Here is a 12,598-nt window from a genome sequence, read left to right as displayed (position 1 = left end):
AATTTTCTATGGCTATATCATTTGCTCGACGCAAACGGTTCGCATTTCTCTAACATGTGACCAAGCCTTACAGTATAATTTGAGCCTTACGAAAAAAGTCCGCCATAGCTTCATAATGTGGTAAATAAAACTCTAGTCTCAACGGTTCATTTGTCACATTAAACTCAGCGTTGCTAAAGAAATCGTAACCACATGTACCGACACTGAATAAGATAAATCACAGGTACTAAAATATATGCTGGCAAAATGTAAATTCGTAGCACCTGACTTACGACCCAGATCGCATTAAAATTAGGCAATGTCATTTCAATACATTTATTGTCATTATTAATCAAAGAGAGAAATGTATCTAGAACGGCAATTACGAAACAACAGTATTATTAGAAATGTTAAATCATTTGACTACAGACAATACTTTCAACGGAAACGTTTCAACGCACTTCCTAGATTGTGCTTGTTAGACTATGCCCATCATTACGGGTGATTTTTCTGCTCTCCGTCGTGTTCAATTTCTAAAGAAGGATACGATTTTTACATGTGTCGGAATAGTCCTATTCCGTGTTCATAACCTGCTCTCTATGTATGGTATTATAAAGGCTTCTCTGCATTTGTGCTGCTGTGGTTAACCAGTTTCTGTACTTAAGTGTATGCTTGTCATCCGTCATGTTACGCGTATTTGCTCTATTGTGTAAGCAATGCGACTCATTTTTCTTTTGCACTCCATATATGATAGCATGAAGTTATCCTTGGCTATGTGTGTGAACATTTTTACTTTTCTCTTCTTAAATGCGATATTTAATAGCATGGTCGCCTAATATGAAATTCGCGTTGTCCCTATACCCATCGTGTTAAACCTCTGGACATGTTTAAACTTAGGTTTCCCCTAGTCCTTGTAAATCCAACAGTGGCGGGCTTAATGTTAAGTTGTAATTTTGAAATTTTCTTTAGGTTTTACATCAGCTCATGTTAATTCCCGTCTGTCGACTGTTGAAAAGCACAAGAGGGTATTGGACACTTGGTATATTGAATAGTAATTTGGGACAGCTCGACACCAGCTGCAATATAAGATATAATAGTCTGACGTTATATTGATAGGATTAATATATGAAAGAATATGTGGCCGATTGATAAATAAAAGAATGCTAAATAAATATGACGTGTTTTTTGGTACGCATACTCTAGAATCCAACAAAAATTAGATTTTCAAATAAATTTATTCTTCACATAAGCTATGGCTTGAGGCAGCTATCCTTCGTATATCATATATTGGACTTTTTTCTAACGATTCCGGAGATTATCAAACGTATTATTACCATAAGAAAACCTACTGAACAGAGTCAAATATGGGTTACTTGAAAATATAAGTTTGTTTGTTCAGTAAAGAAACCTTGAGGGTCAGTGCTTAATAAGGATATGCGATATTTGAACGAATTGTTTCTATCATCACCATATGTGAACGTTTAAACGTCTTTAACCTTATACGTCCTTACCTCTTGTCGAAATGATTGTCAATTTTAATGTAATAACTGGTTGTGAAATACTAAATGTTAATATGACAACAGCACATTCCCTCTTTAGAGAAACTCTAGTTTTTGAACAGAATTGTAAAGCAGCGATATAAAATATTGAAGCACCTTTTCTCGTGGATTTGAAAAGTTATAGTATTGTTTCGATAATTAGAGTTCTGTAAACCAGGGTTTAGTTAGTGCGGTTACCCTTGAAGAATTGACTATAGAACAATGTTTACAAGATTCAACAAATCCGTTTTAGATCCATTTATAATCAAACAGATTCGCATCAGAGATTTTATTACTCAAGGTACATTATAGGCCACAAGTTTGATAATTTCCAATACGAATAAACAGTCAACCACATAATCTTAGCTTCCAACCTCCACGACAGTGTTTAACCATGAACTTGTCTGGCTGCAAACACAGTGACCATCTCCGCCCGTTGTTTCATGTGTGTTGAACCAGCAAGGCTAAAGGGGTTATAGTTAGGTTCGACTCTGAATTGAGCACAACATTAGTAATGAAGAGTGTGAGGTTTTGATTGTTATGGTCTCAGAATATGTAATTGAAAGAGGTGAATCCAACAATTTATGTACATTCAAAAAGGGATTTATTCCTCTACAATAGATAATGAAAATGTGAGAGACTCTAACATTACATCAAATTCAATCCCAAAAATAATCATATATCCCCTGTTCAGAAATATAGAATATTCCGAATGAAGTATTGAATGTCCTGATTTGACACATTGATGGAATCCAGAATGTGTTCGAATGAGTTAACCAAATCCAAAGTAGTGTGTGTAAATTCAAAAAGTGCATGAACTCTTTAGTAATCAAAATGAATACTTTAAATGAACAAAACGTCTCGATTTATATCAGATTTCAAAAAATGACTGACATCTCAGAGACTGAACTAAAATAGACACTATTATTTATTTATCAAACTCCTATTTATACACATCAATAATAACGTAATAGGAAACTCAGTATGTGGACAAGACTGGCCTGAACTTTTAGTATGTATACATGCTGTATAGAATTTACCACCAGTGACAAATATTAACCACGCTTTATAAATGAAATATACATCACAACACTCAACACTCTCATGAAGAGAAATAAAAACTTGTATACATATGTCAAATAAACATATCGTACAAAGAATATGAGGTGATATTATAATAATTCAAATTACATAGGGTGTTTTCGAATGAATGACACTCAAAAAGAAATCCCAAGAGGGGTATATTGTACTTCTATGCATGAAAGTGCATCTCCCATCACAAACGTTCTTCCTGTCATGAGTTTAATGACAAAGTTGTATTCTTTCAGCACTAGTTCCACCTAAACAACCTCAAGCTTATGTTGTTAATGACAGGAAGGACGTTGATCACCAAAATGACACCCAGTGTACTAACACATAATTCCAAATATTGTAAAGATAACATTGGAGCCAGATTTGCCTTCCTAATTGTGGAATACACAATGTTCACATGCTTCTTTAAAGTTTTAGAAAATTGGCACACTTGACGATCCACGTGATCTTCATGCATCAATAATCTACTGAAAGAAGTAGTAAATATGGCCTTGAATTTCCCCCAAAAGACTTCGAATATTTTTTCACGTAGATGTAACCAAGACTTCTTACTCAACACATTTGTCAATTATGGCAACATTGGAAGTAATGTCTAATAATATCCCGCTATAGCCAAAACCTCGCATGTGTTGATTTCAACTAAAAAGTGGACAGTGGGGATTAAAATATAGACTTGACCTTAACTTCTTCGTTAAACACGGGAATGTTTCATACCAATGGGGTCATTTTTACTGATAGAATCCATGTGAAAATTAAATTTCTGAAAGCTCTTTTCTCCAAACATTCAGTGGCATTAGCCAGAATCCTTTCAACCGTGGTGAAATATTTTGCATTTGCAGTTTTGTAGATACAGTTACCTATTTTTGACACTGAAAATAGATCCTTTTGGGAGACCTTGTTGATTTTTCAATAGTCAGTAAGCATGCGGAATGTATTATCTTTGTTTCTTTGTTAGGACAAAAATACCTTCCTAACAAGAGTCATTATATAAGACGACGTTTCACAGGTGTATAATTTTATTTTTTCCTGTCGGAACATTACAATAGAAGTGTTTATGTTAACTCAACATATGTTTTAGCTCACTGGCTTTTTATAACGTTTTATTTTTTGTGCTTTTTGCAGATATGAAAATGTTGAGTCCAGATTCTTTAAAATCTCTTCATCCTTAAGCTTGGTTAAACCAAAGTCAGTAAGAATGCATTCCATCATTTACATCTTCACTGTTTGAGACAGTCAAGACTGTATTGGTTGAAAAATCAACAGCTCTAATTCTACCACAATACTCTTTTTGTACAGATGTATGGTCCATTCTTTCTGTTCTGCATTAGTGTTAGTGATATAATTTAAGATCATCTACCTTCCTCAAAATTTATAACGATCTTAATACTTAGCCTGGACAGGATTTGCGGTTTGGACACGAGAGCCAGAATTCTATCAACAGGTCAAAAACGTAATTCTTTTGTGTTTTTGTCATACGTCGATTTCATTTGTAAATGAGTAACTGAGTAGAGTGAGGAGTGGTTCTTAATATCTCATCAGTTCTGAGAACCTTTATTTCAAATCAGAGACAAAATCAATAAGGTTAATCTTTAAATCAACATTTATGAAAGGTGCTTCTCTTTCAATAACTTCAATTGGGTTAAATCCCAACGATTCTTGAACTTATTCCCTAAACAACAGCAAATGAGCACCCTCGGCTCAATCCGTTCCTGTAGCCGAAATGGGTGATAACCAGACGATTTAGACTATTAAGTGTCTAACCCAGGCATAACTTATCAGAAAGTTACAGACATAAACATTGGCTATTGCTTAGATTGTAAAGATTTGAGAAAGCAAACAAGGGTTCAAAAAATATGTATCAAAAGAATTTCATCTTAAAATATTGTGAACGAGCATATTATGGTGAACAGGTTTAGATTGTCGCACGTGGCCATCGGTAATGGACCGAGACAGTCTACCTTTATTATGTTAGTGAAATCAATATTCCTCAATGGAATTATCTCTGGTACTCTTGTGGACGCACACTATATGGTCAACAAGTACTCGTTGTCTGGCTCGATGTTAGGCAAGAGACCTACACAGTCTACCGTGTTTCTGCTACACGTTTCGTCAAATGTTGTAGATGAGGGTTTACATATCATCTACCATTTGATAACTGAGACAAGATCCACAGTACTCAAAAACATCAGTTTTAATCTTTGGCCAATAACAATGAAATACGTCTTATTGACTCCTAAATGACCAATCAAGAGAGTTTTTATTTTGCATATATGAAACATTTCCTGTCAAAATGACCTCGGAATTACAGTTTGATAGCTCACTTTCCATTCATTGCCAGTGAGTACCTCAGGTTGTCCCCGTTTTTGCCTCAGGACCCCATTTTTGTCACAAAATAACAGACTAGTATTTGCAAGACTACAGTTTTGACAACATCCCACTAAAACAAACAAGAATATCATAGTTCTTGATCCTATTCGACAGTGAGTGATTGCCTATTGTCACCCTGATGAGAATAGAGAATGAGTACTAAAACGAGGATCACTGTGGTCTAAACTGAAGAATTCTCAAATCCAGTTGCGCCTGTCATTTGAACTGTAAATCCTCTAACTGCCTATCAAAATCAGATGTAGACTTACTAATCGAACCAAAACAATAAAATCAAAAAAATCAACATTGTCTTTCCACAATATACCGGACCAATATATATTTAGTTTCTTGTTTTGCCAAAGACGATTCAGCTTCTGAAATAGCATATGTGACAGGCTCAAGAAGCTCAATCCTTTTCAAACATTCCAACCCTTCGTCGGTCGGATTTGAAACATAGTTCACTGCATTGGTTGTCATTGTTAATGAATATTGGTTTTGGTACAAAAATATGAAATGTGTGAAATTAAAATATTTGCCAGAATCTATAACATTTTCAAAACAAATTCAATTAAAATTTTAATCATATTAATTTTCGAAATTTCTCTGAAGCATTTTAAAGATATTCGTATTCACGTCTAGCGAACCCCCACTTCTGTTACGAATTTATGGTCTGAGTAACATAAACGACAAATTCAGTAATTAAAAAAAAGTAATTTCTTTAAGTTGAAAAGGGACAAAGGAACTTTACTATATTGTGAATTAAATCACAAATAATTCTAAATGTTCCATTAGAAACAAAAAAGTTCCGCTTGAACTCCAATCTTGAATATACTGATGTACCAATAGCCTTGAATGTGCCGATGTACCAAAGTCTTGCCGTATGACAATAATATAATCCAGGATATTGTTCAGTTAACTCACAATCATCATCAAAATGTAAATGCCAACGAACAATTTAAATAAATAAGTCCTCTGAAATTATATCTGAGGATTTCACTTGATTACATTAGAGCGATGTAACAATAAGAATAAATAATTGTGTTGATCACAAATCATACATATAAAGTAGGCACAAAAACATAACCAGGATGTGAATCATTTCCCCCTCACAATCGTAAACGATGCCAATTCTGATTACTAACGTTTAGCAAAAAATCTGAAAAAAAATCAGGTCGACCATAGGATCTCAAACAGACAAACCAATGTCCTAAACTCCAATCCAATTAAAATATTTGAAAAATGACATTAGTCAGGAAGACCCAAAATAATACCCCTAATTAGGGGCAATGGTCAATCACACAATGCAAATAAAATATAGTTAACAACATGATGTCAGTGAATATGGATGCAAAAGAATGATTTATCTTTCTTTGAAAAAATATTAGGTCAGATTTGACCGCATGGCACTTATTTTTTTCTCTGAGGCCTTTTAATGCAACAACCTCAGATAGTACCGATATCTTATTTGTTAAAGACACTTTATGTGTATGTGTGTGTGATGTGCATTTTTAACGTATCTTTCACAATTTTCCAATCAAATCTCTACGATGTCTGCGGTGTGGCTGTTTATAGTGATGTCTAGCACTGGAGTAGGATGCCTCAGTCATGTATCATCATGTTCCACCCAGTCACATTATCCTGACACCAGGACGACCAGTCCTAACACTAACCTCTTAATGCTGAACTTCAAGGAAAGCAACTGATGGTATCATTTTTATACGCCTTGGTATGATTCGGCCGGTTTTCGAACCCGAAACCTACCGCGTCTGAGGCGGACGCAATAGCCACACTGGCCACCGGATCGGTCGATACCTTATGCGATAAACTGGATCAAAAGTATCCACAGTCAAGTCACATTTCTTCAAGAAGCAAAATCTTCTTGGTGTTGGAGATCTGATCTTTGACTTCGTATTTAACATTCAGGTATCTTCTTGTACAGCCGATCTGTGTTAAAATCCAGTCAGTGATATGCGGGGAAAATATCACCAACATCCTGTATCGGTGTGATATCTGTCATAATTTGTTTATCATTAATTAATGAATGTGTGGATGGGCGATAATATTGAAAAGATTCTGTTTGTTAATGTAATATAACATATTCAGCAATCTTGGGCAGAAGGCGACTTTATCACTTGAAATACTAACACACAATATTAACTGGAGTTGGTGGGACGGCATATTGATCAGGGGAAACAACATATCCCGTGAGTGTTTCAAATAGATAAAAGGTTGTGTCCCTTGAACAGCTACCAAAACGACTATATTTTGAAGTTTGGTGCTGCAGCGGACCGAAGATTAACCTGACATACACACAGAAGTTCATTAGCTTTAGTGTTTCAATTAAAAGTGCGTAATGTTTGAAGAAACGTGCATTTTATGATCACACGTACATTTATACAATGGAATATGTTTGATTTAGGGAACAAATTATTTTCATTCAATGACCACATAATTTGTGTTGGTAAAAGTGTGGCACGTGAAGAGAAGATTGATTCAGTATATCAGCATACACTTATTTATAAGGAATAGGCGACATGTTGTGAGAAAACGGCACCAATGAGTACACAGACGGAGTTGTAAAACAGCAATGTATCCCAACCTCAAGGAAACGTCTTACATTTATACAACATATATATGCATGTAGCATCTACACTGTCGTGAACTAGTGAAATAATTAACGCGATAACGATAAGGCCAGAAGCAAACATATAAGATATAGAAGAAGTAACTGAAATCTATTTAAAGTATATACCCACGCATTGCTATATTGACACTTAAACCTGGCTTTTGCATGATGATGTACGTACCCGAGGAATTTGGGTTTCAGGCACGCTGTTGTGTCATTGCTCGTGCACTTGTTTGCTGGCTAACGATTTTATTATCCTTAAATACTTTATAGTTGGAATTTAGATGGGAACCATTAACATTTGAAGGAGTGTTGGAAATGTGTCTTTTAACCCTGGCTGCTGCTGGAAGTAACAGCCAGAAGCATACAATATCCCCCTCCCCCATTTGTTTTTACTGTATTAGTTTCTAATCAAAGACTAAATTGGTGATGTTCTTACACTGATGTTATTGAAGCCATGCACCGACTGGTAACCATGTTTCCTTTCAATGAGCCGATACACACTGTTTCCGAAAACATCGACGATTTCAGCTTTAGCCAACATGGTACTGAAACTCAAGAGAAAAATAGAGATAATAATACGGACAGATGATCTAGGACACCTGAACTTCACATTTTTTCATATCTCTGCTGCATTTTATTTCAACTGAAATAGCCGAATGCATCCAAGTCTAATGTCTGTCACCATAAATAAAAGTTCGAAACCATACAATTGAAAACCAAACAGCACGTTCCTTCCATTTCTTGCAATTGGTAGATGATGACACACAGTAAGAGTCCGTTTTGACTTCTCCTGTATCCCGTTGGATTGTTTTGGCTAGCGTATTCTTGAAAATGAGGAATTTATATGTCTAATGATTTCAATTGCATTAAGACAATCACACGAAATTATACCAGACCTGATATATCCATGCGACTATATAAATAATATATATATATATAATATTATATATATATATAATTTGTTTGTCGCATTGAGTGTTGATGGTGTCCGCTACCCAATACAGTCTGGCCATTATATTCAGGGAAAGAGGCAACCACTTAACAGTTTTAGCAAATAGTTGCTACAAAGTCTGCCCTTGAGTACGCCACATTTCATAACAGCGATAGGTCACGGGTTCTTATAATATCTAGCTGCAAGACTGATGAGCTGAATATACTTTGGAGATGGAAATACCTTGCGCTTGAGCACATAAATAGTAAAATAAAGTAAAGATAAATCAACGGATTGGGATTTCGTTTCTCTTACCTGTTGTGGTTACGCAACTTTCGCCTGGTACCTTGCTGTATGGCAGAATGTAAGCCTTTTGAGCAAATTCGACGAAATGCCATCGGGAACACACAAAACCTTTGCTTTAAGCAATAAATACATCACTCCCACAATGGATGTTCGTGAGTACTGAGTCTTTTTTCTGACATTTTTGTCGTATTTGTTTTCAAGAAAAATCTGCATATTAGCAATAGAGTCTATAATATGATTGTAGAAATGGATGAATTGTCCGTTGGGAACTGGGGTAGTCAAAAGAGAATATTTATACGGGTGAAACTTAAATGTTTTGGAGCTCTAACTTTTCTTGAATTTTCTGCAGTTAAAAAAGTTTCGTTACATTTTGTTTTGAATTTCCAGCTTGTTTCAACGGACATCAACTTCTCACCATTGTCGGGACAAGTGTGACAAGTTTATGCCTCCATAATCGGTTCTCTTCTGGTGTATCAGTTTTGTCCAGCAGACGCTCAAGTTACCGCGATGATACGCTCTTACCAAGTATTTACTTTGTGACTGTCAGTTTTGACCAAATTTGCTTTTTATTGATGAATTTGTTAAATTCTGTCAGGATAGTACATTTCAAACTGTCATACTTGGCACCTTTATACTACCACCCCTGCTACTACTACTGCTATTAATAATAATAATAATAATAATAATAATAATAATAATAATGATAAAAAACAACAACTACTACTACTACTAATAATAATAATAATACAACAACTACTACTACTACTACTACTAATAATAATAATAATAGTAATAATAATACTAATGATAATATTAAGAAAGTATTCTTTGTGACGGATGTAACGAGGTGACTATCAACGTTTCCATGTTTTGATAGCGGGTTAGAAACGCTAATGGAAAGAAAATCAAAATACTTGTATAATTATATCCACAGAAAGTGTAATTACATCATTATGTACAAAATACAAACAGGCAGTACGCCACATATAGCTTGCATATGTCAGCCCCTCCCACTACCCTAACCCATCATATACAAAGATTGGTTAAGTAAACCCAAGATATGGCATGGCTACTAAAGTCCATACAGATGAACATTGTATCATTATTAATACGTTCTTTCTGATCATTTGGAGAAAAACGAGAAACATCAGCAATGACTATATTGACGTTGCCAAACTAGTACAGTGTTAACTCTAAATGCCTTGGTGATAAGCGGAAGTGGCATGAAAACAAGGCGAATAAAATATTCAGTACGCATAATATAACCATTACACCTGTTTTTCGTATGACGGGCCCATCAACGGACTGTTTTCAAAAATAAAATGTATTGGACGTTATCAAATTTCCCTGATCGAAAATAAAACAGAAGCGAAAGAATGAGCTCAAAACTTAGTCCACCCTCCTCCATACAATTCGAGCGTTTGCTGTCTAATAAACGCTTTACTAGAGTTCTCATTTTTAACGTTAGGATATTGTAAAATTATTAGAATGTTCAGTCATGCTTCCGTCCATATTATATTAATTGGGAAACTGTATTAGATGAACATGAATCCGATCACTCGTCGTTACGTTTTTTAATTCGTTTAACATCTCAATCTGATCTTTTCTATATTTGTATGGTCCGGCTCAATAATGTTTTCACCCATTTATGTATGTTCATCCACACTTTGCATTTGCCTTTAAGTCTGAGTTTGTCTGTCCATCATTTGGTCTGTCCATCAGTTCACTTACTGCCCTTTGGTCAAGTTCGCTTTTTGTGGATTAATCCATTTCCTATCTTACCTTATTATGTCCATTTAGCGGCCCCACCTCCCCTTCGTTCTATTTGGTATCCATCTGCTGTTTTTTTTGTCTGCCAATCTAAAAAATCACGTGTTTGTCTAGTAGGAAGGATGACAGACTGTGTAGTCTTTAAATAATTGTCATAACCCCTCCCTCTCCGTATCCCCCACCCAAGAAAAGTAATAGAGACGTCGGATGATGAAGGTACAAGCGTGACATTAATCAGTGCAAAGGAGAATATACGGTTCATGTAAAATTATCATTTATAATGACGTAATAGATCACGTGCTTTATAAAATTGCGATTTATGACGGTATAATTGTTTCCAAGAAAAGTAACTTTAGTAAAGCAAGACAATCTTCCTCAGTAGTGAATGGGGACGATCTAGGGACAATGGGACTTATCATTAAAAACACCCCTGGGACGATCTGGGGACTATGTAAATTTAACATGGAGAAAAATCGTGGGACTGTCTAGGGACAATGGAAATTAACATGGGGAATAGTTCGTGGGACTGTCTGGGGACAAGGGGAATTTAACATGGGGAATAAATCGTGGGGCTGTATAGGGACAATGGGAAATTAACATGGACATAAATCGCGGGACTGTATAGGGACAATGGGAAATTAACATGGAAATAAATCGTGGGCCTGTATAGGGACAAGGGGAAATTAACATGGGATTTTTAAAAAATAAAAAAGGGGGGTTGGCAATTAAAAGTCGATCTCTTTTCGAGAAATTGGAGTGGCCCTGAAAAGGGCCTTTGGGTTTCTTCTTCTTCTTCTTCTTCTTCTTCTTCTAACTCCTTAACTTCTTTATCCATCCCCTAATTTTTTCCATCATTCCTTTCTTCTTCTTCTTCTTTTCTGTTTCCGGTATCCAGTCCGGGTGACCCATGGCTCGGAACTTCTGTTGGATTTTCATCCAGTTAGCGTTTAGTTTCTCTAATTCTTCCTTTTTCTTTCTATTTTCTTCTTCTTTTCTTTCCTTTGACCACTTTTCTTTGATGTTCTTGACCTCTTCGGTCAGCACTTTCCTCATTACTTATTCCGCTTTCTTAAGCTTGTCTAAGCCCCACTTCACAAAAGACCAATCTGTCCATTCTACAATGTCTTCTAAAAAAACACCTTACACTCGTCACATAAACTATGGCTTCTTTCAACTTGCCCACTTTCACATACGGTGGGTTAATGAAACCTCTCATTCTCTTCTCCTCATCCTCTATCATTTCTTTCACAATATCGATTGCTAAGTGGAGGCTGGTTACTTGTCTTGAGACGAAGTCTTTTGTCACTGCATGCCTCCATTCCCGTTCAAGCCTTTCTGCTACATTAAATCCATCCACCATCCAGTACCAACTTCCCATAAGGTTGTTATACAAAGCTGAAGCTGCTAGCATCTTCTTGTTTGCTTATTCCGTGGAATGGGCTCCAATGGCAAACACTGTTAGTTTTATAGTTAAAGCGCGGACGTGAAGGAAAACATCCCCTACTTTTCTCATTTCATATGATCTACTATCGACATTAAGGCCATTGAGGTGGTAAGTACTGATCGTAAAGAGTCCACAAAAAAACGGCTGGTAAACGAAATCCCAGAAAACAAGTCACTAAGACACACACCACTTGTCCACCCAAATTGAATGGATACAGTTCTTGTAACAATCGATGGTAATGATCCACGGTTTGAATATGGTCATTGAGTTCCTTCCACGGAATCTGTTGAATTACATGTGACATAAGTCGTAGCATGGCAGCCTGTTTTTATAGTCTCTTTGTTTCGGAAACAATATACGTACTTTCTAGCCAGAGATCTTCGTTCTCCAGTAGGGAATCTAAATCTTGCACACTGTAACCTAAACGTCAGAGTTTGTTTAGAAGTTTCCTCTTCAGCTAAGTAGATTCCACGTAAAATATGTTGGTAATCCTTTAACTTGTCTTCCTCAATGCGTTGCACTAGGTGAATCTCGAAGTAACC

General features: G+C 35.9%; 1 long non-coding RNA gene across 1 annotated transcript in view; it reads right to left on the bottom strand.

Moving 5' to 3' along the window:
• The window catches only part of LOC149782362 (uncharacterized), a 50,618-nt gene that overhangs the window by 26,437 nt on the left and 11,583 nt on the right, over positions 1-12,598 (bottom strand). The window contains exon 2 of the long non-coding RNA XR_016414583.1: positions 8,042-8,150. This is a non-coding gene — a long non-coding RNA (uncharacterized LOC149782362). The remainder of the gene's footprint in view (positions 1-8,041; positions 8,151-12,598) is intronic.

Source organism: Sinohyriopsis cumingii, chromosome 15, assembly GCF_028554795.1.
Source record: "Sinohyriopsis cumingii isolate HCF-2022 chromosome 15, ASM2855479v2, whole genome shotgun sequence".
In the NCBI taxonomy this organism is placed as follows: Eukaryota; Metazoa; Mollusca; class Bivalvia; order Unionida; family Unionidae; genus Sinohyriopsis; species Sinohyriopsis cumingii.
The sequence above is the reverse complement of the archived record's forward strand: the minus strand, read 5'-3'. Positions and strand labels throughout refer to the sequence as shown.